General features: G+C 36.6%; 1 long non-coding RNA gene across 1 annotated transcript; it reads right to left on the minus strand.

The window, feature by feature from the left end:
• Positions 1-23,148: 23,148 nt before the first annotated feature.
• On the minus strand, positions 23,149-26,577 carry LOC134474699 (uncharacterized). The gene is made up of 3 exons (XR_010045574.1): positions 26,514-26,577; positions 25,290-25,380; positions 23,149-23,251 (listed from the first exon to the last, which is right to left on the minus strand). It is a non-coding gene; the product is annotated as an uncharacterized LOC134474699 (long non-coding RNA).
• Positions 26,578-27,406: the final 829 nt, after the last annotated feature.

Here is a 27,406-nt window from a genome sequence, read left to right on the forward strand (position 1 = left end):
TGTTATTTAATTTGCAATTGTAAAGTGATGATTTATGCAGAACAATTTGTCACATATTTATTTGCTGTTTTTATTTCTTCATCTGAGAACTGTGTATTTCACCTCAGTTGCACATTTTTGGATTGGGTCTTTAAATCTGGGAAGACTGAAATTTTTTAGTTTTCCATACTCTATTATAGTAACACTTTGTCTGAGGAACAGTTGGCAAACATTTTCTCCCACCTTGTGGGTTGTCTCTTCAGTCTGTTAGTGATTTCTCTTGCTGTCAAAAAGTTTTTCAGTAGGGTGAGATTCTCACTTAATTCTCTTTGATTTTTGCTGTTCAATCCAAGTTTTCTTCATAAAGTCTTTGCTTACATCAATGTCTTCAAGAATTTTACTTACTCTATCTTGCAGCAGATTTAATGTTTCTGTTTTAATATAAGCTCTTTGATCTATTCTGATCTTAGCTTAAAACACATTGAAAGATAATATTCAGAATGTATAGAGCCAGTTTTTCCAGCACCATTTATTAAAGAGGCTGCTTTTCTTCCAATGACTCTGTTTGGCACCTTTGTCAAAGATAAGGTGGTTTAGTGGTCTGGGGTTGTTTCTCCATCTTCTAATTTGTTTCTTTGATCTTTGGGTCTGGTTTTGTTTGGTTTTTTTTTTGTCAGTACCACACCTTTTTTTAAAATCACAATACCTTTATAGTATAATTTCAAGTCAGGTATTTTGATGAACCCTATCTTTTCTTTGTTTCCCAGGATCACCTTTGCTACTCTAGGTCTTTTCTGGTTCCAGTTGAATTTTAGGATTTATTTTGTGTAATTCTTTGAGATATTACTGGTTTTTGATTGGGATTGCACTAAATCTGTACAAAAGCTTTGGAAGTATGGTCATTTTCACTATATTGAATTTCCCTACCCAAGACTATGGGATAGCTCTTCATTTTAGAATATCATCTTCAATCTCCTTGTTGAGAGTACTGTAGTTTACAGTGTAGAGGTCATTTACATCCTTTGTTAGATTGATTCCTAAGTATTTCATTTTGTTGGATGCTATTGTAAAAGTTATTGTTTCCTTGATTTCTCTTTCCATGCATTTTTTATTCTTGTTTAAGAAGTCTATTGATTGTTGAGTGTTGCCTTTGTAACCAGCTATATTACTGAATTTGCTTCTTAAACTAGAAGTCTTTTGGTGGAATTTTTAGGGTCTTCTAAATAGAGTATCATGTCTTCTGCAAATAATGATAGTTTAAGATTTTCCTTTACTATCTTTATTCCTTTTATTTCTTTTTCTTGTCTAATTGCTCCAGCTAGTTTCCAGGACTATATTGAATAAGATTGGAGACAGTAGACATCCTTGTTTTGTTCCTGATTTTAGACTGAAATCTTACAATTTTTGTCCACTTAGTATGAGGTTGACTGTTGTTTTTTAATAATAGGCTTTTATCAGATTGAGATAAAGTTTATCTCTCCCAATTTTTATAGGTTTTTTATTATGAATAGGTGATGGACTTTGGCAAAATCTTTTTCTGCATCTATTGAAAAGATCAAATGATTTTTGCTTTTGGATTGTCAATAAGGTGTATTATATGTATGGATTTATGTATGATGAACCACCCCTCATCCCAGGGAATAATTCCACTTAATCATGTTGTAAAATCTTCTTAATGATATTCTGCAGTCTGTTTGCCAGTATCTTATTGAGGATTTTTGCTTCAATGTTCACTAGGCAGAATGGTCTGTAATTCTCTTTCTTATTTGGATTGTTCTCTGGTTTCGGTATCAGGGTAATGCCTGCTTCCACGAATGAATTGAGAAGTACCATTTCCCATTTGATTTCATTAAATTTTGAGAAGTGGTGGTGTTAGGTCTTCTCTAAATTTCTTATTTATCCCTGCCATTTCATGGCTACCTCTGCTTTCTTTCAAGGATCAGTGGACTTTTTCCATAATGGGCTGCAAATGTTTTCAGGATTCAGGTTCAATCCTCCAGGAATAAAAAATCCCCTGATGTCAGAAAATATTCTGAGAACAGGCCAGGGCAGGACACAACAGCACAGAGTCAGAAGTCTGTGTTAGAGGCAGCAGACTTTATTTTAATGATTTTCACTGATTTCTATTTATTTTCCACCTAAAACCCAGTATGTGAACACAAAAGAAGCACAGTTACTGTGTAAAGTGAAGACATTACATTTAAATGATAGTAATGTCTGCAACAGAGTAAAGATGAAATAAAAGAAAGCATCAATTCTCCAAGACAAGGTTGCTACTCATTCAGACTGAAAAATTGCTGAATTCTGAAAGTGATCATATTGCCAAGCATGGGGGTGACAATTATTGTTGAAATGGAACCAAATTCATAATCCAATTAAACATTTCCTTCTGATGAGGCAGGGACACCCAAGGACTTCACACTCTAAGTTCCCCTTGCCATATAGTTCCCTTGTCACTAATTGGCACTCAGTTGTTCAGGATTTTAACATTCCTAGAAGTCGTATATTACCTAAAGCCTGGTGATCCAAATTTTAACACCTTTTTGGCTTCTGAAATCTGTAGGATATTACTTTGATCGCTTCTATATGTATACACTGCAGCCATGTATGTTGGAATCCATGAACCAAATCTGGTCCCTGGATCCTTCCTCTCAGGTTCTGAAACTGTTCTCTGGCTCCTTGACCTCATAAAAAAGTTGCCTTTTCATTTTCACTTTTTTCCAAGATATTTATGCTTTGGAAACAGTCAAAACCAAACTTCCCTCATGGAAACAATGATATAAAGAATATATTTATTTTAAATTCTGTAAGTCAGGTATTTTGTACCTGTATAAAAGTAAAGAAATAAATATCTAATATAATTCAGCTAGCTGTATGTTCTGAATAATCTTCCAAATGCATCAACTCATTCTTCAACTAATTATGTAAATGAGTTTTAATCTATGAAAACCCTAACAGTTTTTTAGCTTTTACCTGTTTCAGTTTGACTCCAGCAATTCTTTGGAGATCAAAACCATGTAATTTCCTGTACAATCGATTCTCTGCCAAGCAGGCATAACTGGCATCTGGTGAGGAATTCATGGTTAAAACAAATGAACTGCTAGAAACTCTGAGACCCATGTTACATAGTACTTAGCCAGTTGATGGAGGCCTCCTTTATTATCTACCAATTTCACGTATAAGTACTGACTTAGAAAAGTTATTCAGAATACTCACAATGGTGTAAAGAGGTGTATAATCATGATTTCTGAGAAATCACTATAATACCCCTCAATATGTTAATAAGGTAGCGTATGTTTATAACTTAGCAATATATTTGTGGATAATAACACTTCCATCTACAGGTAAAGAAAATTTACATGCAACAAAATTTTCAGGAAACTTACAGTTATCCTATCTGAAAGTTAATTTTCTGTTGGGGCCTATGCCTAAATATCTAGCCCCCAAAAAAGTGCACAGCAAAGGACCAAAAGAATCAGAAAAGTGGCATTGTCTTGAGGGCAAAAGGAAGAGTGAAATCTTCTTTAGAACCCATAACTCTGCTAACCAGCCAGCCACCTGTCACTAGGCAGCCTATATTTAATCAGAACAAGCAAGGAAGTGAGTGGACAATGGTAAAAATCTGAGCAGGCCCCTTGTCAGAGGTTCAAGGAACCCACAGAGCAACAGGTGATTCTAATTAAGAAAAACTATCCAGGAAGTCTCCAGGTGGCCTCAGCTGTAGCCTATCTTGTTCCTTATGGTGTCTCCTCATTATCAATTCAATCATGCCCAGGCCACACCACAGCCCTGCACATGTATTCATCTTCAACCCTTTCCAACATCTCTCTCTTTTTTTGTTTTGTTGACTCCCAGGATGGGTAGTCAGCTTAAGGTGGGGAAACATTGAGGAGAACTCCAATTTAAACTCATCATAGTCCATCAGTTCATATCAGTAGTCATTTACCAGTATAGCCAGCAATTGTCAGAAGATGTTAGTGATCCTAGCTTCCCCCACAGCCAAGCTTTTACATTGCACCATATCTTCAGAGGCCAGGCTTTTCTGAAGGACATCCAAAGCCAAGCTAACATGAGACCTGCATTAACAACCTTCTTAGTTAGTTTTTACTTGTTCCTGACACAAAATACCAGAAGCCCAAGTTGAGAAAGGAAAGGCTTATTTCTTCAATTTTTGGAGGTTTCAGTCCACACTCAGATGCCTCCAAGGCAGGTGTGCATGGCTGGGCTGCAGTTCATGGCAGCTGCAAACAGCAAGCAGGAACCAGCAAAAAGCAAGACACACTTTCTTCCTGCCATTATATTACATCCTGTCTCCACCCCTATGTGGGGGTAGCACTAATATCATCAATCCATGTACTACACAATGAACCATCGCAAATGCACAATGCAAACTCATGAAGCCTGGGGGACACAGGCATAAACGATGACATTCTACCACTGGCCCCCAGGACTCATGTACATCCATTATACAAAAGACATTTAGTCCACTTCCAAGAGCTGCCAACGTCCTATGTTTCAGCATGGCTGAACAGTCCAATTGCCAATCTCCTCCAAGATCTAAGGCAAACTCTTAACTGTAACCCCTGTACAAATGAAACAAGGTTAAACATTTCTCAAATGCAAAGGCACAAAGTAAATATTACCATTCCATAAGTTACAAGAAGGGGAATATAAAGCATTGGAAACAAAAGAAGTCCAGCAGGGTGAACATTAAGTCCTAGAATTCCATGTTCAGCATCAGAAGCAATCTGGTTACAAACTCCAAAAGGCTTGGGTAATTCCTCCCCCATGGCACTCCAGCAATTTTAACTCCCACAGCTTTTCTCTTAAATCTTCTCTTCTCTCTTTTTGCAGCTTCCCTTGAATCATCCACATTCCTGCCTCTTCCAGACTTCTGCAGTCTCCACCACACCTTTGGCTTCACCCTTATGTCTTCACAAATTGCCCTCTCAGGGGCACACTTTTTGGCCTCCCATGCAATTTGCAATTGAGGTGGATGCCATCTTGCCTCAGAAGTTGTGCATTTTCCTTGCACCTAAAATCAGCACCTTGTGGATGCCACCAAGCTTTGCTGCTGACTGGAGCAGTACCTAGGCTTTTCTGTCTTTTGGCTATAGGGGTCAGTTGGCTGGATTGCAGGGCTCTGTTTAGCTGTTTGTGAGGAAAAGCTTCTCTAAGTTGCCACCATTATGGAACCTCAAGTGGCCTCTGTCGCCTTTCTGGAACATGGCACTCTGCAGCTTTTCCCTCTGAGCAAATTCTTTCACTTTTGCAGTGAGTCTGCACAGGGTGGGGACCCCCTTCCTATGATGCCCTGGGGCCATCTTTCTTATCTCATTTCTCCTCAGGAATCAAAATCTCAACTCTGTCTTTGCAATCCATAGTCTTCCTCTAATTTTCCTTCTGGCCAAACTCACAGCATTGTACACTATCCTGCTGATCTCTTTGCTTTTGATATGCAACATAAATCTGGCTAAAATCCCCCAACAATATCCATGCCACAGCCTCAAGGTTTGATTGCTTTTTAATTTCTTTTTCAAGATTAATCAGTCCATTGCCCTTTTTCTCAGTCTCAGCAAAGTCCCTGGGCAGGAGCAAACCTTGAGGTTTGCAGACAAACCTTCTGCCAAGCCATAACACACATCATGTGGAATCCAACAACCAATGCAGTCCTTCTCCCCAACAAAAACCTCACAAGCCTGGTCTTTACCATCAGGCCCTCTATCAGCCTTCTGGTCTCCTGAGCTCTGACCAGAATCCCCTCTTCAGAACAGCCTAAGCTGCTCCAGCTCTATGCATCCAGATGATATGTCCAAACCTTTACAAACTCTGCCCACAAGCCATTTCCAAAGCCTCTCGAAAAACATGGTCAAGTATAGTCACAGCAAATGACCCCACTCCTAGGTACCAAATTCTGTCTTAATTACTTTTTACTTGTTGCTGAGACAAAATACCTGAAACCCAAGTTGAGAAAGGAAAGGTTCATTTCTTACAGTTTTTGCAGGTTTCAGTTCACACTCAGTTGGCTCCAAGGCAGGCAGGTATGGCTGGGCTACAGTTCATGGAGGCTGCAAAGAGCAAGCATGAACCAGCAAAAAGCAAGACAAACCTTCTTCCTGCCATTGAATTACATCCTGGTTCCAACCCAATGTGGGTTTAGCACTGACACCATCAATCCTTGTACTAGACAATGAACCATCACAAATCCACAATGCAAATGTATGAGGCCTGTGGGACACCTGCATAAACCATGACAACTACAGTCAGTTACTTACTTCCTATCAAGGTCACTTAGGTCTTCTCAGGAGTTATCTTAGAACCATGTATAACACCTCATGGCTCTTCTGTCAGTGTCAGCCACTTAGAAGAGTCACAATCGTTGCTTGACCACATTGCTCTCTGTGAAAGCTTGGGAGATTTTTCTCTTGGTGACTCTTCTTAGGCACACCTTGCATTGAAGGTGACTTTCCTCTGTGGTCTCAACATCTTCTTGATGAGACAACCAGGGACTCACTGAATATCTTAGGATGATGCAATCAGAGGTTATTTTATATCCTGGGTCTCCACCACCCTTGAAGGCCTGGGGCCAAAATATTGGCTATCCATTTATCCCATCTGTTTCTCTAAGTTTTGGCTTCCAAACCTTAGCTGTCAAATATCCAAAAGAAGTTTTTGGTAACAATAGAGTATATTCGAGGCAGTAAGTTTAACATTACTATTTTATCTAAACATGAAACAACTTAGAACATTAAATGAACCCTATTTTCTTCTATCCATGGGCATTTTAGCATTTGAATATCTACAGTATTAACAGTTGCATATTTTACATAATATATCAGGAATCAGAACCATACATAGTATTGCATCATGACAATCATGAGATTCTTGTAATAATCTAAATTCCTGTTTTGACATAAAATATCCCTTTTACTTTATCACCCTTATCTAATACACAAGAAGTTTGTGGGTATTATTGAACAACTTATTGATCTTTATTTGAATGTGAATCACACAAGTCTTTGTTATCAGCAAAGGTGTGCACATGAGACAAAAATCTGTTACCATAAGTAATCCCCACTTTACAATCATGGAGTCTTATGCATCCAGAATTACGAATGTATGCAATACATCATATAGTTGATTACACTCAACTGTCATAACCATGTGAAACCTTTATACAGGCCTCATCAAACCAAAAATATGTTATACTTTATTTGATAATGACCAATGTGAACATTTAGGAATACATTTCATAAATTTATTTGAGGTGTCTCCTATAATGCTCTGGAGATGAGGTCTTTAATCAATGGACAAAAATTGCTTAATAATGTTACCAGACAGCTGCTTTCTTATTTATCAATCAGAGCTTGTTCCACCAGTCTCACTGCTAAGGGACTTTATTTATTTATCTTTTTAAATTTATTTTTATTTAAAGAAAGACAAAACAAAACAGAAAGCAGGCATAAATAGTATATACATTCAAAGAAAAGTATAAACAGTAATAAATAACTAGTTTGTGTTTACATATTGTCCTCTTACAAATAATTGTTCAAGATACAAAAGTGGAACATATAAATGGGAATTCAAACAGGGAGACTGCAAATAGTTCTGTTCAACTATCTAGTAAAAACTAAGTAATATGGCAATCAATTCTATACACTTAAACATGCGTGTATTTATCCATATCTTCATGTATGTTGAGTTTAAACAAACCAAAGCAGATTAAAATCACTCTAATTGAAGATTAATAGTATTGCTTGATTTCACATCATGACACTATGGAATCAGCACTGGATACTGTAGTCCCTTTTTATCTCCTTTAAAGTATTTGCTCATTTCATCATGTGTCATAAGTTCTTGTAAATTGTTGATAGGTTCTATGGAGGCATGCATCTTAACATGTGTTACTATCCTTTCTATATTAGAGGAAGAAACAGAACAAAGCAGGACAGAGCAAAACATAATCCTAAACATACATAAAACTAAAAAGACATTTAAAACTGCTGTACAAGGAGTTTTACCTTGGTTACTGTGTTGTCTCTTGTTATCATCAATAAAAATGGCTATATCATCAGATAAAGTATAATTGAATATATCAGTGCATAACAGCATTAACAGAAATAGAACTTTATAGATAGTGTAGGGCTACAAAAACAGATATTAATCAAGTCAGAATGGGTACTATAGTGAATCATTGCTATTTTTAGTATAGTTGTCTACACTCTGACAATACCATCAACCTAATGGTTTTGAATACAATAGGCAATAACAAGAAGCAATCAAATAAATCAGATTTAACTAAAATCAGTAATGATATAACAGTATAAGTTATAGAGGGATCCGGTTTAAGTTAACAAGAAATTAAAGATGATTACTGTGCTATATCCTGATATTTTTGGGATAGCTGTCTGTGCCCTCAGATCTAGGGCTTGTATAAAAACTGGGATGGAATAAGTTCTATCTAAGCAGAGTGGTACAAGTAATCCGGATTTTAATTCCTGATACACTTATAGCACTATCTCCTTCTGTCTTTTTAAAGACTATTCTTCCCCTTCACTCCCCCAGGGTGTACTGTATTTTTGGGTCTCCCCAACACCCTTGGCTTTATATTGTGGGGGGCAACCTGCAATTTATCTAAGTGTTTCTGAACTTTCTCACTCCTGGACTTGATCTCTAGTTGTACTTCTTTACTTATTAAAGCCTGTCTTTCCAACCTACCCATAAATACTGGTCCAGTTGCCCCTATTACTCTCTCATTCCCTATCACATCAAGTTCTATTTTCTCATATTCAATTTTAGTCAAAATACACTTCTTCAGGTCAAATATAGTTCCTATAAAGAGCATCTCGGTTGGCCCTATTTCTTGATCCACTCTGCCTGTGATTCTCTCATTTTTCCTTAATTTAGTGTATATAGGACATCTGCATTAGAAATTATATCCAACCTTCTCTGTCTCATTTCTGTTGTTCTATTTTTCTGTCTTCAGTTGTCCATTTGTCTTCTTCACTTTGCTTTTTGCTCCATTCATTGTGGCCTCTCTACCACTGTTCCTGAAATACTGGTGATTTTTCTCTCTCTTTCGAATGTCCTATAGTATTCTCTGTAGGGTTGGATTGACGGTTGTGAATTCTCCCAGTTCCTCTTTATCTCAGAAGCATCTTGTTTCTCCATTAATTTCTAGAAAAAATTTTCAGGATACATCAATCTGGGCCATAGGTTATTTTCTTTCAGGGCTTGAAATGATTCACTCCATTTTCTTCTCGATTTGATGATTTGTGCCGAGAAGTCTGATGTAATTCTGATGAATTTTCCCTTATAAATGAACTGTTGCTTGTCTCTGACAGCTTTTAATATTCTGTTCTTATATTGGATTTCTGGGATCTTGATTATTATATGCCTATGTGTAGTTCTGTTTTGGTTTAGGTGGCTGGAGTTCTGTATTCCTCATACACCTGAGTATCTTTTCCTTTTCATATGCTTGGGATGTTTTCCTTATTTTTGTGAATAGCCTTTGTAGTTCCTTTGTTTGTACTCCTGCTTTTTCATTCACATTTTTTATTCTTAAGTTATACATCCTTTTGTCATTATCTAGTCTTTGTCTTGTTACTACTTGTTTCCTTGTTATTTTTAAGAAATTTTTCCTTTCATGATCCCACAGTGCAAACCTATCCTCTAGTTTGGATAATCTATCCTTAGTTTCTTGCAATCAATTTTACCAGCTTTCAAAGGAGTTTTTAAATCCATGGTTATCTCTTTGAACCAGCTTCCTTTCTTCTATCTTTTCTCTATTTTCCTCATGAAACAATTGTCCCCTTTTTTGTTTTCTTCCCTTTTTCTATGTTTTTTCTTGAGAGGTGCTTAGCATTTCTTAAATTATTCTATTTATATCTTGCTTCACTCGGTTAAATACTTCACCTTTCAAATTATCTATGTGTTCCTGAAGATCTTGCTTTATTTCTACTGGGGCCATGTCTGATATTGCATCTTTGCTGTCCTCATTCTCCTTTGCATTTACCTTTGCTGGATCCATGTTCTCATGATTGGAGAATGGGAACTCTTTCTTGTTGCTTCCTCTTATTATTTTTTGTTCCTTCCATACAGGTGTATATGGGAGGTCCAGGTTCTTTCTTTGTTGGTTACAGTTTGTCTGAAGTGCTGATTGTATGTTCCCACCCAGTGCAGTGTACTATGTAGATACAGACCAGGGAAGCCTATGCTGGGCCCACCCCTCTGGATTAATCAGCCTGCTGAAGGCTTCACTGCATTAGGGTGAACTGACAGGCATCAGAACTGGTGTGGGATAGCCTATTGGTCTCAGCCTGAGGCATGACACAGGTCAGGTGCTCCCCATCAATCCCACTTGAGAAGGGAGAAGCTGACTGAAGTCACTTCAGCCCCTTGTTCTGGCCAATTTGCCCCATCCCAGAAGGTCATCTCTTGGAGCTCTGTGGAAGGGGTTTATTCCTGTCACTCACCACAGGTAGATGCAGGGTTCCCTGCCATCTCAGCTTGTCATTTAAGATCACCGGCTCCCATCCTCAGTGCAAATGCATCTCCAGTAAGATTAAACTGATGAGCTTTTCTGTAGTTCCATAAATCTTGGCTGCATGAGATCAAGTGTAGGAGTGGCAGCAAATTCAAGTGGCAGCACCGAGACTGTAGCTGTTTCAGGAGAAGCACTGGGACAGTATTTTTAAATGGTTTCTCTCAGCTTAATTTATTCCAGGCTTGGGAGGGTCTATCTCCCTCTGCCTGGGTCTCACTATGCTGTATTATTTTTGGAATCTAAGTTAACATCTCAGAGAGTCTCTGTAGCCTGCTGTTACCTACCCACCATCTTTTCTCCTCCAGGACTTTGTTTATTCATCATAATAATATAATTTCTAAATAATGAAACTATAAATCAGTGTTGAATAACAACATATTGCATTCATATACGCAGCCTTTGTGACATTTTGAGCAGCTGGCAACCAATGTGAATCCATGCCTTGTAAATTCACAACCCAAACATGTCTTTGATCAAACAATGCAAACTTGGAAAAAGAGAAAAGTTACTGAGCTTAAAATGAAAGGAACAGCTGTTCGCAGAGTGGACAAATGGACAAACAGACAGATGATCAGTGTGGATTCAAACAAGCACAGAAATCAGCACACAACTTGTCGGAGTCTGTGAGAATATTTAAGTTCCCCAAAGGCCATTTATGTACTTGTACCATGCCTCTTTGTTAAACTAGCTGCCCTCTTAAACCCCATGCTCCCAGTGCTGGAACGCCTGTTCACCTCAAGCATTCCATGCCCTCAGCGTGTTTCCCAGATGTTCTGTGCCTGTATGGGTATGTTTGCTTTCTGCTTTACAGTTATGAACAATGACTAGCTCAGCAATTCCCAGCAACTGCTTAAAAATGGACTGGACAAACAGGCAACTGTTATATGGACAGATTGATAAACATCTTATGAAATCGGAGTGCACTCAAGCATATCCTTAATCAAGCGAAATTACAATACCTTCTTACAAATTTCAAATCTACAACTATGAATCAACCAAGTGGATTTGCTTTAGACCAACTAGTAGAGATCTTATGAAAAGGATCAAAGTCCTGATTCAGGGAGAGTTGAAATGGTGGAATTGCATTTTGTAGCCTGTGATGCCAACTCATTCCCTACAGGGCAAACACAATTAGCAGAAATCCACACAAGACCTTAGCAAAAACACAGAGGATGCCCCTTCCCCAGATCAACAGAGGCATCAGCTCTAGCCCACATGGGCCTTGGGGAGTTTTGTATCATACAAAAGGGTTTGTCAGAGGTATATACTGGCAAGAATGTATTTGAATCAGGGAAGAAAACAGCCTCATTGGGACAGACAACTGACCCTAAAGTAAATAGCACCATGAAGAGAATAGTAAAACCTGTGCAGGAAGTGCATTTTTCTTTTTTAATTGTTTAAAGAGAGAAGATATTCTTTTCTTATTTTTTATTTAAAATAGACTAAACAAAACAGAAAACAGGTAGAAAAGATATACGCTTTCAAAGACAAACTAAACTATAAGAAATCACTGGTTGATGTTTACATATTGTCCTCTTACAAATAAGTGTTCAAGATACAAGAGTGGATTATATAAAATGGGGATTCACATGATTCCCCATTATGTGGCCTTGAAGCCTTACCAAATTTTCACTTATTAATTGGAATGGCTTTATTCTGGGATGCTTGATATGGAAATATTTGAAGCTATAGTATATTAAATTATATTCAAATATTTCAAGGAAAAAGACAGACACTATGGTAACTACTATTAAGTCGGGTTATTTGTGTGAAGCACTAGGTTGCTGAAATTGTCATGCTTTGATCTGTATTGTTATGTTGTTATGTCCTCTTTTATCTCAATCTGTCCCTTATTCATTAAAAAATCATTTAGTTATTTTTTATGATTTTTAATTAAGGGGAAAAATTAAAAGAAATTAGCAGGATATATTATAGTAATTTTTTGATTTCCTATTAACTTGAAGTCCTGTAATAATCCCACTATCTTGTTTTGACTGATTAGACTCTGTTCCATTCTGTATGATAGTATCAAGGTTAAGAGTATAGGCAACTACTTTGAAGGCAATAAGATTCACTAAGATGCCCATTCTGATTTGACTATTATCTCCTTTGGAAGTTGTGTAATGTTTACAATGTTTAGGTTTTATTGGTCTTATTCTCTACTGTTTAGTTCAACTTTATAATACCTAATGAGATAGACAATTCTTTTTAAGGAAGCAAGAGGCATTATGGCAACAATTGTTGATAACCTTGTACTCTGTTTTTACATCATGGGCTATGTCTATCCTTGGTTTTGACTGACAGTTTTATTTTGCTATATTTGACTTTATTCTTTTCCAAAAAAAATTAATAAGAACTAAGGAGTAATAAAACCCAAAATGTGTAAATTGTGTTGTAAAAAGAGAGGGAAAAAGTGCTCTAAAGGATACAACTGCAACTGTGTTTAGGGATGTTAAATAGATGACCGTATTAATATTTTTGGGTGGATCATTGAAGACAACTGTTTACAGTCTCACTGTTTGAATGTCCACTTTGTATGCTTTGATACTGTGACATGAGCAACTATCTCCAAGATGATAATATATAATCTATTAACTGGTGATTTCTTACTGTTTTTTTTTTTTAGTCTGTATTACTTGTACACTTACACCACTTTGTTTTGTTTTGTTTTTTCTCTTTATCCTTTTAAATAAAATTTTTTAAAAAGTGGGGATTCAAAGAGCAATGGATTAAAATCATGACTGTGCACTTGCAAGGCAGGCATTCATGCCACTGAGCTAATTCTACAGCCCTGTGTTTGCAGAGGGAACAGCAGAGGACAGCAAAAAGGAAAAGTCAGCCTTGGTAAGTGGCAAGATAGTAGTGATTAAATCAATTCTAAGGACTATAGGTGTTCCAGTACGTCTCAAGAGATGAGAGGGAATAGCATTGACAATGGAAATAAAATATCACCAAGTTAGTGAAGTAAAAGAGAAACATCAGCTCCAGTAGCAAACATGAAAAGGAAAGGTGGTCAATAGTTAAAGAGAGGCTTCGGCATGCATCTCCTATGGGAATAGCAGCAGACACCAAATTGCAGTCAAATCCTTGATTTCCACAAATAACATGACAAGCTCTAGAGGAGACATAAGACAAGACAGTTGAGCTACAGATTCAGAAACATTTAGTTGAATGGGTAAGAGAGATTACAATTGAATCAACAATATGCCTGTATATGCAGCATCAATACATCAGGAATCACAAGAGTGGCTGTTTTTGATGCATGTGAACAGGAAAGAACCAGGCCAGCTGTCCCAGGAGGTAGGGGATCATGAAAAGTAGTAGGGACATTAGAAAACTTACCAGGGATTTCCAAAGTAGTGTCAGGTTTCATAGAAACGTCTTTCAAAGCATTTTTGTAGTCTGGGTTTGCATTTTTGTATGTTAATTGAGTTCAGATAGGTATATACTGCTATCATAATTATTTTTGGGAACTTAGGTTGTGCATCCTACATTTTTCTTCACATCAGAACATCAGTAAAAGACTTGAGAGACTTTCAAATTATTTTCCAATGAAAAATTACTGCCTCTGTGAGTGCATCCTTTAGTGACAATTTAGGTACACTGAGGCCAGACAGCATAGGTTGCAAAGGCTCATGTTCAGGTGACTGGCAGCACCATGCAGGTTCCTAACACACCTACTTCTTGCCCATGCAACACACAATGTAATGGCTTGATAGTGCTGGAGAAGCTATCAACAGTCCTGAAAACCAAGCTATTGATATAGCTGGGTTTCTCTCCATGAGAAAAATGCCATATAACTTAGGTAACTAAAGAAATTTCTCCTGTCTCAAAAATGTCACTTCTTATCCTTTCCCATCTGTTATAGTCAGGGTTTTCGAGGAAAGAGACTTAACATGGAACTTATAATTGACAAGATAATTTAAAAATATTTATCCCAGAATGTCAGATTTAGAGAGATGTAGAGCTTTTCAGATACTAGAGACCAAAAAATCCAACTGAGTACTTGAATGCTATGACAATATCCAGCACAAATACAGCTGAAAAATTTGATCCCATGGCAAGAACAATCAAATATTTTCCTGGAGACTTAGAGGCACTTACAATGTGTCATGAAAGTCTCTGTTAAGGTAGTACACTAGGAAGGCTCAAAGTTCAGTGTTGGAAGCTAGACACTCTGTTCCTTTGGTCATAGAATCTATGCCACAAAGTTGAGTGATCATTACTGGAGCCAAGGCTTGAAGCTCAAGATAACAGCCAGAGATGTGCAAAAGAGAATAGTAGCCATGCACAGCAATAATGAGGACCTGAGCTTCTTTGATGATGATGATGATGGCTGAGATCATATCTGGAAAACCAGTGCTACCAGCTTCTCCATGAGAATCAACATCCCAGCTCCTTTCCCTCTAGTTCTCCTTTAAAGCTCTTTTAAACAATCCATCAATGGATATTCTGTCCCAAAACCATGATGACTTCATTCACTGGGTAATAAAAGTTGACCATTACTAAGCAGGCCACAGCACCAGAGCAGTTCTTTAGATACTTAAAATCCAAACAGTCTTTATATCACTTCATATATTAAAGTGATCATCTGGTCTGCTTCACATAAACAAGAGTGAGAAAACCTGTGGCTCATTCTAATGAAATAATCAGGAACACAAACCTTCACAAAGTAGTCTTTACATATGCTTTGACAAACCTCTCGTGGAAATATGTGATATGTTTCTATCTTTGTGTTCTACATACTACATAACTGGGGCATTTGAATGAAACTATAGTCAGGGTAATTGACCCTCTGATTATCCATGGAAATTTTAAAAATCTTTTCTAAGGAATGTATAAAAAGAAACAGTTATGTACACCTATGTTTCACTGCAGTACACTGACAGCACTGAACCCAGGAGAGAATGTCATGAGGCTGGTGGTATGCACATCACCACCTGAACAAGGCCGAGGTTTCTCCAGATGCTGGAGGTAAAATAGTGGAAATACTTTAACAACAAAAACAGTTGAAGTAAAATATACTGAATACACTGAATATATCGAATCTAAACTAGGCCTGGTGGCTCATGCATGGAGCCCATTACTTGAGACACTGAGGAAGGAGACTTATTGAGACCACTCTGGTTTACAAAGTGATCTCAAAGCCAGCCTGGACTTCATAGCAACATGCTTACTCAAAAAGGTAAATATATCAAATCTAATGAATGTAATAGTGTACTAGTGATTGCCTTGTGACATTAGCATGACTTTCATGTTTATACTGACCTATTGCCTACTAGGAAACCCTAACTTACAGCCCATTTCACAATAAAATATCACACCATTTACCAAATGGAGTACACTGGTGAGTATTTATTGTTCATCATTGATATTTGGTGGTGATGGAGTAGTGCTTGCTGCTGCTCTCCACAGAAAAATGACTATTGCTGCAGTAACAGGAATCTGCCTGCATCACAGCAGTATGTCCTTAACTCTCTGAGGAAGAGACCCACTAAAGGAAGCACTGCACTAATGAGAATTACTAATTTTAGTCTTTTGAATACTTTAAAAACTGACTTCGGTAGTAGTTGAACTACTTACCTACACTTCCACCAGCAAGGTTAAATAGTTTCTCTACTCCTGCAGTCTCATGTACATTCCTTAGATCTTGTGGTGATTTGTTTTCTCTGCAATGAGATGATGTCGCTATTTGAATTTCTCTATTGGGCAAAAATGCTGAATAGTTCTTCAGGTATTTCTTGGCTAGTTGTACATATGCTGAAAAATGTGTGTTCCTTTCATGTTCCTATTGGTTTTACATGTTAGCTATCAGGTGTAACAGGTAAAATTTCTCTCATTCTGTAGTTTATTTCATCATTTTGTTTGACTTTTTGTGGCTTCTATGTTTATGCAGGAGGATTAAAACCTTACAAAATCCTTTTGCTTGTTTTGTCACCCTATCTTATTTTCTACACAAAACAGCAGCAATAGCATTAAGAAAAAATGTTTTTTAATACCTCTACATTCAGAACATGGAATGCCTGGCTCTTTCATGTTTCAGTATGTTTTACTCTAATAGAGGCACATTTGAAAGTGCTACACAAATTACGATAAAAAGTACGCTTCCTGAGTGAAAGCAAAATCACAATTAGAAGTAGTGATTCTTTTGTTCTATCATACATTTATATTCTTGACCTCAAAATTCTCATTTCCTTAAACTTCAAATGCAGGGATTAAAACAACTGCTTCACACTCTGCCAAATCATCTAGCAGTTGCCTCCCAAAGTCATCTTCTAAGCCATGATCATCCCATCTCATTCTCTCCTGATGCTGGGACTAAAGAAGTCTCCATTAGCCAAACTTTATAGGTAACTCCTTACCAATGCAATTATTTAAATACAAAATGATCAAAAACTGCATACATTTTGTTAGTTTTTATAAAATAACAAGGAACATAAAAGTGACAATTCTACTGTTTTCAGTACAAGAATGGGTTAAATTGACAACTGCCCCAATGATGCTCAAGATGGTCACTACATAAACAAATGTACTTCCCAAGTGATTCTTGGGGATAACTTCTAGGTGGCCAAGTGATAAAAGGACAACTATTGATGTGTAATTGTGAGTATTAAAAAATGCTGATGCTGCGCAGGAAAGGGAGGAGTACTAAAGCTTTCAGCGACATCTGCAGAACTTGAAGATATATTTTGAGACAGGGTCACACTAATTTTGTAGGTTGGACTCAAATTCCTCTTCCACTAACTTAAGCCCCCTGAGGTGCTAGGATTACAAGCATGCATCAATAGGACCAGCAAGATTTACTTTCATGATAAAATGAGAAAGTGCATGTACTCAGTATATACGTATTATAGATTCAGTCTTCTATTATTAGCTATAATATAAACTCCAAATTTTTCCATTGATGTAAGCAGAAATGTGCTGCAGGAAATCTGGCTACATGCTGTAGTGCATAGAGGCTAATAACGTACTTCAATGTGTCTTTTACTTTGTGAAGTATGTCAGGCACTTCAGGTACAAAATAGATATAGTTTTAGTGGCAATTACCCAACAGGTGAGCAATGTATTCTTCCAAGGATAATTGAGACTTGGGCAAGCTATCTTCACTGGATTAGGGGTATTTAATGCAATGCTCACTTGTGTTTTCATGACACAACAGGTTTTAATAAAATAATTACATTGGAACTTAAGCAGATTTTGTATTCAACAACACGCATTAAACACTTTACAAATTACTTGAATGTTAAAATGGAAGTGAAAACCACAGGCCACAGGAAACCAAATAGGACTCATGGCCCACTTTATGTGTTTAAAGATAATCAGTACACACCACAAACATCATGCACTGGTCCTTATAAAGAGATATACCATTTTATACACTCACAATTCAGTAAAACAGAACACAATCCGAATCTTAATTTAGCAAATGTATTTTTACTGTGTTTACAACTCAAAATTTAGGTTTCCCTTCATGCCATTACTTCAGCGCTTTAGGAAAAAGCAGTAATAATTACAAAATACATAATGCATTCACAGCATCAAGGAATAAAATAAAGGCATTTGCATGATACATCCAATACCAATCTTTTTCCCCCCAAAAACTCCAGATTTAAGAAAAATTCATTTCAAAGTATGGTTATTCATAAATCATGCCAAATTTTATAATTTCTGGAGATATTAATATATTTTGTGATGTGCCATTGGAGACAAGTTATGGTTCTGTCAGTATGAGGAAATAAGAAATTCACAGTAGTACGGTTTACTTTGGTACATGTGGGGAAACATTACTGGCAAAGTAAAGATGCAATAAAAACATAACAGGTAAAATTCTGATGGTTAGAAAAACAATGGTTTATTTAAATGACAAATATTGGCACCACTGAGAAAGAAAACCAGGCACCATAATGTACATGGTATAATATCCAGTGGTGCTAGCAAATCAGCAGGTATCTTATCTCAGCACAACATCGAAAACATAACATTCATTAACGTACAAGTTATGTGAAAAGAACACAACTTTGTCAAAACCACACGCTCCAAGCCTCTATAAATGTATATCTTAATGCCAAATATTGCATCAACTTCAGAAACATCATTTATGAAAGAGAAAAAGAAGTGTGTGCATTAAAAGATTAAAGTAAACGTAGTTTTTAAATTACAATTCACCAAAAAATAAGAGACTAGGCTAATTAATATTATTACTCAATTTTGTATCACAATGCTACAGAATTTGCATTGGGTTTCTTAGTGTCTCTTCTTCAGAGTATCTGTTCATTACATCATGTATTATATAATTTGCTCCCATAAATAGTTTAGAAATTCTTCTCATGTGTTATTTTCTATGTTTATATCTATCCTTTCGGTATTATGGTGAAAAATAGATCAAAACAAGATAACAAAACAAATTCCTAGAAAATCATGATATGAAAAAGACATATAAGACTACAATATTAGGTGGTGTAAAGTACTTACTATGCTTTCTCTTGTTATTATCAATAGAATTGTCCACATCATCAGACATTATATAGTTAAGCATAACATTGCATAGCTATTTTTATAAAAACACAACTTTGAAGATATTGTAGGATGTGAAAGCAGTTAATAATCAAACCTGGAATGGATATCTTTTATTCATTTATGTTTGTGGTACTGGGGATCAATCTCATGACCTCACACTTGCCAGACAGGTGCTTAAACCACTGAGCTAAATCCCCAGGCCCCCAATGCTTATCTTTTACATCTTGTCATCTTCAGAGTAGTTGCCTCTACTCTTAGACTTGAGACCAGCAAGCATACCAAATGTGAATAAAATCAGTCAAGGCCAAATAGCATTCAGACAAAACAGCTTCAAAAAAGATCAGTCATAGTAAGACAATGTAAGTATCACAGGGCTTCAGTTTAAGTTAATAGGAAATTTAGTGTTGGGCGCAGGCGCTCAACATACCATACCCTGGGACTAAGGACCACGCCAGCTTCCGCAATGCGCTACGTCCCTCTTTAAATTAGCCAACCCGTGCGCACTTCGTGCTCACTCCATACTCTGTGGCAACTCCTGATTGGCCACAGCTGGATATAGTAGCCAGAGCCTGCGTCCCATTCCCGCCCTGCTTCCTCGTGGCAGCCTGTGATTGGTCACGGCCAAATATATAAACCAGAGCCCGCATAAATAAAAGAGCAGTTAACTGTCATCCACAAGAGCGTCTCCTGTCTCCTGTTTCATTGGGGCTGCGCTGGTCAATTAAGGATAGTTACCATGGTATAACCTGATATTTTTGGGTTATATCTCTGTGCTCTCAAATGTATTATGAGTGGACAGACCCGGAACAAAATATAATCAAACTAAACATAGCAATAAGGCTACTATAGCTTTTAAATCCTGACACACTTTTAACAATGTCCTCTGCCTTCTTTTTTTAGGCAATTCCTCCCCTTTCTCCTTCTGAGGATACTATTATTCACTCTTCAGAGTGATATTAGTCTAGTCTCTTATGTTCAAATTCAGCATACATAAAGATAAAGACAGCTACTATGAAGAGAATGGAAGACATTATTGTAGTTATTATGGACTTCCCCAAAATCAGTTCTTGAAGGTCAAAAAGCCTTCATCATCCTGTAATTATTTGATTAGTTCTATAATATTCAGTATATATTCAATGCATGTGAAAACAGGAACAACTAATTGGAAGAAAACTAGAGACAATAAGATAGACAGTGAACATCTCCAGGATACTTGCTTTGAAATCTGTGTTTCCTTAACTTGTTTTCTTATGAATTGTTCTGTAATGATTTGTCATGTTTAATTTTACCCTCTTTAAGATCAAAAATAAGGGTGTAGGACAGATAAGCATATTACTAAGTTTTTGTTGGATCATTTGAGCAGAACTGTTCACAGTGTCATTATTTGAATGCCACTTTGTATGCTTTAATTTTTTAACTTGAACAACTATTTCTAAGATGACAATATATAACTTATTAACTAGTGATTTCTTATTTATTTTTTTGAAATTCTGTATTATTTCTTCCTTTTTCCTGTTTTTTTTCTCTTTAAATAAAAAAACATTACAATTCACCAAAAAATATAAAAATTAAGTTTTAAAGACAAAATATTAAGTACATAGACACTGTTTTGCACTAAGAACTGGTGGTCAGCTTAAAGTCAGCTGGAATACATCAGCTTGGCATTGAGCAAAGATGCTCCACCTGAAGAAAGTCGCCAGGATAAATAGGTGGAGAAGAAGGGAGGTGATGATGGTTGAGGGATTAAGGAGGCATTGTGTGTTCTCCTATGAGTTCCTGTCTGAGTTGTTGGTTGTCCTGGAGAAGCCTTGCTCCTCAAATCGAGCATTGCTTCTTAGCTCCAGATGGGAAGTCACGTGCTGCTTGGTCTCAAGGATGAGCTCATCACAATACTTCCTGGCATGTGCTCGACTGTGCTTATCATCGGAGAAGCTTTGGGCCTCCATGTCGCTGAGGACAGCTGTGGTGTCTTTCAGGATAGCCCTGCTTTTTGTTGTGAGTGTGACTTCTCAGTTCCAGCATAGAACACTCATCCCACTAGCACAGCTTCTTCATCTGGCTGGCATAGACTTCTAGCTTCCACCGCTGAACCTTGGGTCTTCCCGGCAAGGATCTATAAAAGAGACTCCATGAGTCCTTCTTGTGGGCTCTGGACCACCAACTGCATTCATTGGAGGCACTGTCCTGAGCTCTGGATTTTTATCTGGACTTATGTGGGACATTGCTTTGGGGTTTAGGCTCTTGACTAAATAATCTATGTCTTGGGTGTTGCAGATAGACTTCATGCATTTTCCTGTGTTAACTCCCATTGTCTATTATAAAAATAATATTATGAACTCCTGTCTTGATCCAGTTGTTCTATGTGCACAACCCCTGACTACAACAGTCACTATCCATACTTGAAATTGAAAAGCACATTTCACTTTACCATGTTTAAATACAAGATGCTATGTTGAAGCACAAGACACTTTAAAAACTCTAGAGATGTACAAGTGATTAACTGAAAACCATAAAACATGTGCGCTTGAGGAGAGCTCCACCTCACATTTGTCATTTCTGGAAAATTTGTGAAGAAATGTTGACATCAAACTTCTGTATTATTATTTCTTCAGGTCTCCTAGGGATTTTTAAAGTAAAGTTAGATCTAAACTGTCTGACCAGTGATGCTTTAAATACGTATTTAACAACAAATATGGATTGCTATATTTCTCACATTGCTAATCCACATAGGATCTCAGCCCAGTGAACTTTTTCACATATATAACAATGATCATGTGCGCTAAGAGTATTCCCATAACACATAGGATTTATCTGTTGTGTGAGTTTCTTCATGTATTTCACTTACAATCTGGCTGCTGAAAGTGTCTCCACTTGCTTACATAGCCAGTGGTTCTTCCCAGTGTGAATTCTTTCATGTGTTTTGCAATGACTGTATGTGATAAACGCTTTGCCACATTGTTATATACACAGGGTTTCTCACCAGTGTGAAGTCATTGATGTATTTTACAATATCCATGTGTGGTGAAAGCTTTCCCACATTCTTCACATACACAGGATTTCTCAACAGTGTAAATTTTATAATGTATTGGACAATGAGCATTTCTGCTGAAACCTTCCCCACATTCCTTACATATATAAGTTTTCTGCCCAGTGTGAAGATTTTCATGCATTATGCAATATGTACATGGGTTCAACCATTCTCATTATGCTTATATACACTGGTTTTTATCTTGAGTGTGAACTTTCATGTTGCTTGCAATGGCCATGTTGGGTAAAATCTTTCCCACATTGCTTACATGCATATAGTTTCTCTCCAGTGTGAATTCTTTCATGTTTCTTACAATATCCAGAATTGGTGAAACCTTTTCCACATTGCTGACATACATAGGGTTTCTTACGTTTCTTACATAGGGTTTCTTTCACGTTGCTTACAAACTCCCCGTATGTTAAAAGCTTTCCCACATTGCTTACATACATATGGTTTCTCTCCAGTGTGAATGCTTTCATGTTCCTTACAATTTTGATCTGTGGTAAAAGCTTTTCCACATTGCTTACACATATAGTTTCTCTCCAATGTGAATCCTTTCATGTTGCCTACAATATGCACATGTTTTAAAAGCTTTCCCACATACATAGGGTTTCTCTCCAGTGTGAATTTTTTCATGATTCTTACAATGTCCAGATTGGGTGAAACTTTTTCCACATTGCTTACATACATAAGGTTTCTCTCCAGTGTGAACATTTTCATGTATTTGACAATGAATGTTACTGCTAAAAGCTCTCCCATATTTCTTACATATATGGGATTTCTGCCCAGTGTGAACTTTTTCATGGATTATACAATAAGTACGTGTGCTGAAAGCTTTCTCACAGTGCTTACATTTATAACGTTTTTCTCTGGAGTGAAGAGTTTCATGTACTTGACAATATGTACCTGTTGTAAAAGCTTTCCCACACTCCTTACATCTGTAGGGTCTCTCTCCTCTGTGAATTCTTCCATGTTTCTTACAAATTCCATGTGTGGTAATACCTTTCCTGCATTGCTTACATACATAGGGTTTCCCTCCACTGCAATATTTTCCATGGATGTGAACATTGTGGTGTGTTTCTGTTTCTTTCACATTCACATTACCTTCTGCAGTACAAGGGAGTACTTCTCTACACTGATTCCAATATGTATGTCCATAGGATTTCCCTAGGTTGTCATTTCTGTAAAGAAAAAAAATCACATATAGGATTGATAACCATATTACTAAGTTTTTGCTTTAGAGTTGAACAAAACTGTTTGCAGTCTTGCTGTTTGAATCCCCACTTCATACATTTCCCTTTTTTATCTTGATTAACTATTTCTATGAGTACCCTATGTAATCATCATTTTGCGGTTTCTTAGTGTTTATTTTCATTTTGAAAGTAGTATGATTTCTACTTGTTTGTTTAGTCTTTCCTTACTTTAAATTAAAAAAAATTCACAGTGAAATGGGTCTCAGTTTAATGACTGCATTAATGTCAAGTTCTGTTTTTAATGCCTGCTAAGAAATTCTGACCATGATTAGAGAAATGCAAATTAAAACCACACTGAGATACCATCTCACTACTGAAAGAATGGCCAGGATCAAGGAAACCAACAACAACAAATGCTGAAGAGGCTGTGGGGAAAAAGGAACTCTTCTGCACTGTTGGTGGGAGTGTAGACTGGTGCAGCCTTTGTGGAGGTCAATCTGGAGATTTCTCAAAAAGCTGGGATTGGAAACCCCATTTATTCCAGCTATTCCACTTCTAGGCGTATTCCCAGAAGAACTGAAAGCATCATACCACAGTGATACATGTGCACCTATGTTTATAGCAGCACAATTTGTAATCGCCAGATCTTGGAAACAACCTAAGTGTCCATCAACTGAGGAATGGATAAAAAAAGTTGTATTTCTATACAATGGAGTAGTATTCAGCTATAAAGAAGGATCACATTGAGATATTTATCAATAAATGGGCCAGCTTGAGACCATACTCATAAGTGAAATAAATCAATCTCGCATGTTTGAATACCGAATAGTTTCCCTAATGTAAGTAATGATTCAAATATATAAAAATATGTGGTAATCATGATTTCCCATTATGTGGCCTTGAAGCCTTATAAAGTTTTTATTTATTAATTGGACAGGCTTTATTCGGGCTTCTTGATATGGAGATATTTGAAGCTATTGTATATGGAGTTTTATTCAAATATTTCAAGGAAAAAGACAGACACTATGGTGACTACTATTGGGTCGGGTTATTTGTTCGTGAAGCACTAGATTGCTGAAACAGTCATGCTTTGACCTGTATTGTTATGCTGTTATGTCCTGTTTTATCTCAATCTCTCCCTTATTCTTTAAAAAAATTATTTAGTTATTTCTTATGTTTTTTTAATTAAGGGGAAAATTTAAAAAAATTAGCAGGATATATAATAGTAACATTTTTTGATTTCCTATCAACTTGTTTTGAAGTCCTGTAATACTCCCACTATCTTGTTTTGACTGGTTAGACTCTGTTCCATTCTGTAAGATAGTATCAAGTTTGAGGGTATAGGCAACTACTTTGAAGGCAATAAGATTCACTAAGATGCCCATTCTGGTTTGACTATTGTCTCCTTTGGAAGTCCTGTAATGTTTACAATGCTTAAGTTTTATTGGTCTTGTTCTCTACTGTTTTGTTCAACTTTATAATATCTAATGAGATAGACAATTCTTTTTAATGAAAAAAGAGACATTGTTGATAACCACTGTTGATAACCTTGTACTCTGTTTTACATCATGTGTTATGTCTATCCTTGGTTTTGACTGACAGCTTGGTTTTGCCATATTTGACTTTATTCTCCCCCGCCCAAAAAAAAGTAATAAGAACTAAGGAGTAATAAAATCCAAAATGTGTAAATTTTGTTGTAAAAAAGAGAGGGAAAAATAGCTCTAAAGGATACAACAGCAAGTGTGTTTAGGGGTGTTAAATAGCTGACTATATTAATGTTTTTGGTTGGATCATTGAACACAACTGTTTGCAGTCTCACTGTTTGAATGTCCACTTTGTATTCTTTGATACTGTGATTTGAGCAACTATTTCTAAGATGATAATATGTAGTGTATTAACTGGTGATTTCTTACTATTTTCTTTGTAGTTCTGTATTACTTGTACCCTTACAACGCTTTGTTTTGTTTTGTATTTTTCTCTTTTTCCTTTTAAATAAAATTTTAAAAAAAGAAAAAAAAATTCTTACCATGAAGCCACAGAATGGCCTTGTAAATATGTTGACAACAACCATTCCCAAAGACTGGTACACAACTGGAGATCTTAAAAGTTGGTATTTTCTGAAATGCAGAATACTTAGCTTCATTTTGGGCATGGGTACATATGTGTAGTACATAAAGATCATTCTGATATGTTTCTCTATTACAATCTCCCTTCTGTCCTTAACCTGTAGTTCCCTTTTCCAAATGGTCAGGCTTACTTTTCTCTATCAACTCTTTTTCATTGCATTCCACAATTTATATTTTAGTTTCTCATCTAAAAGAAACCGTGTGACCTTTTAGGTTTTATAGCTGAGCAATGTCTCTGAATTGATGGGAGAAAGACCCACCTATTTCTTATGGCAAATGACATTACATTATTTTTTTACACTTTATAACACATTTTTTTCCATTTCCATGCTGGGAATGAACAACAGGTATTAGCATAAAATCTCTACTTTATCTATCTTAGAGAGTTTCACTAATCATTAAGCTGTGAAGTTTGAACTTGAATTTGCCATTCTGCAAAATCTGATTCCTAGTGTGCTGGGTTTATAAGAATGCACAATCACAGAGAGTCTATTAACATTTTTCTTCTCCACAAAACCAGTGATAGCTGTTTAAGTTTTTTCAAGGCCTGATCTGTTATAACTTGATCTGCTTTGTATATGAGGAAGCCTGTATTTTATGTGTCTGTATTTTATGTGTATTTTTTAAAGTCTGTATTTTATGTGGATTTTGAGTTTTTAAAAATATATCCAGGACAAGTATGAGGGGATCAACTTCTAGAGACAACTGCATACTGATATTTAGAATGAGTGCACTTAACATTCCACCAGCCTACTAAGAATTTTAATCAGACTGGCTGATTCTCTAGAGCATGGCTTGGAAACATGAGCACTCAGTTTTATTTTAAATTCTATTGTAATCTTAGCAATTTTAAAATCATGAATATGTTGTATTCACATGTATATATGGGTAAAAAACTGAAGGCAGAATGTCATAACTCAAAGTGTATGCCTTTCATAAAAATCTATAAGCAATGTTATATATTTTCATGGTTTAATTCCCTCATTATACATACCCTGGCTTATAAATCTTGGGAGAATATTACTGACATTAAATTGAATGGTGCCTCATTTCTTTGGCGGTCATTTTTCTGCTGACTCACTAATTACTCAAGAACATTCCTTCTCCTTGTGAATGTGAATTACCTTAAGTAGCTCCAGTAAATTTTGCATTCTTTTTCAGCTTCCTGGATATCCCCAAGTCCTCCTAAATTGTGGACATAGAAATACCAGCACTCATTAGAATAATATATACAAATTAATAATAGATTTTGTTTAGATTTATGATATAATGTGACCCGGTCTGAGTTATTTTTAAAAATATTTTCACATTCTTTTTAATGAAACCACACTGATGAGCAACAAACAATATTCTGACAGCATGAGTAACAAAAATATTTCATCCTTACCTATCACAGTCATGTTCCTAAAGGTTTCACCCATCACATCTCTGTAGAGGTTCTTTTGGGATGGACTCAGCAAACTCCACTCATTATCACTGAAGTTCACAACCACATCCTCAAAGGTCATCGCCTCCTAAAGGATCATACATATATTTCTCAAAGGAAGGTTGAGATCCCAGGTTTGGAATAACTTACATTCTCTCCTGCAAATCTGAATCAAAAGCAAAGTGTGGTGGTGCATATCTTTAATCCCAGCACTCAAAAGGCTGAGATAGGATGGCTTCGGTGAATTCAGGGCAATTCTAGGCTCCATAGGGTGTTCAAATCCAGCTGATATACATACAGAAAGCTTGTCTCAATAAAACAAAACTAAACTAAACAAATAAAACCAAACAAAACAGCTGAATGAAGACTGATTTCTTCAAATTTAAATCCATGTCTTGGTCATTAATTTTGTGTATATACACATTTTTGAAGACAGCAAATTTGATGCTAGATTGCAACTCACTGCTAATGTAACAGTGAAATAGGAGCACTGATTCGTGTGCTGAGTCACTGCAATAGTCCCTGTGTACTGTCTCTAAAGCAGAGCTCACAGTGAGAAGCCTGCAGGACCAGCATCCACAAAGCACAGAG

The sequence above is a fragment of the Cavia porcellus genome, unplaced genomic scaffold (genome assembly GCF_034190915.1).
Source record: "Cavia porcellus strain 051 isolate PalLab524CR breed Dunkin Hartley unplaced genomic scaffold, mCavPor4.1 scaffold_35, whole genome shotgun sequence".
NCBI lineage: Eukaryota > Metazoa > Chordata > Mammalia > Rodentia > Caviidae > Cavia > Cavia porcellus.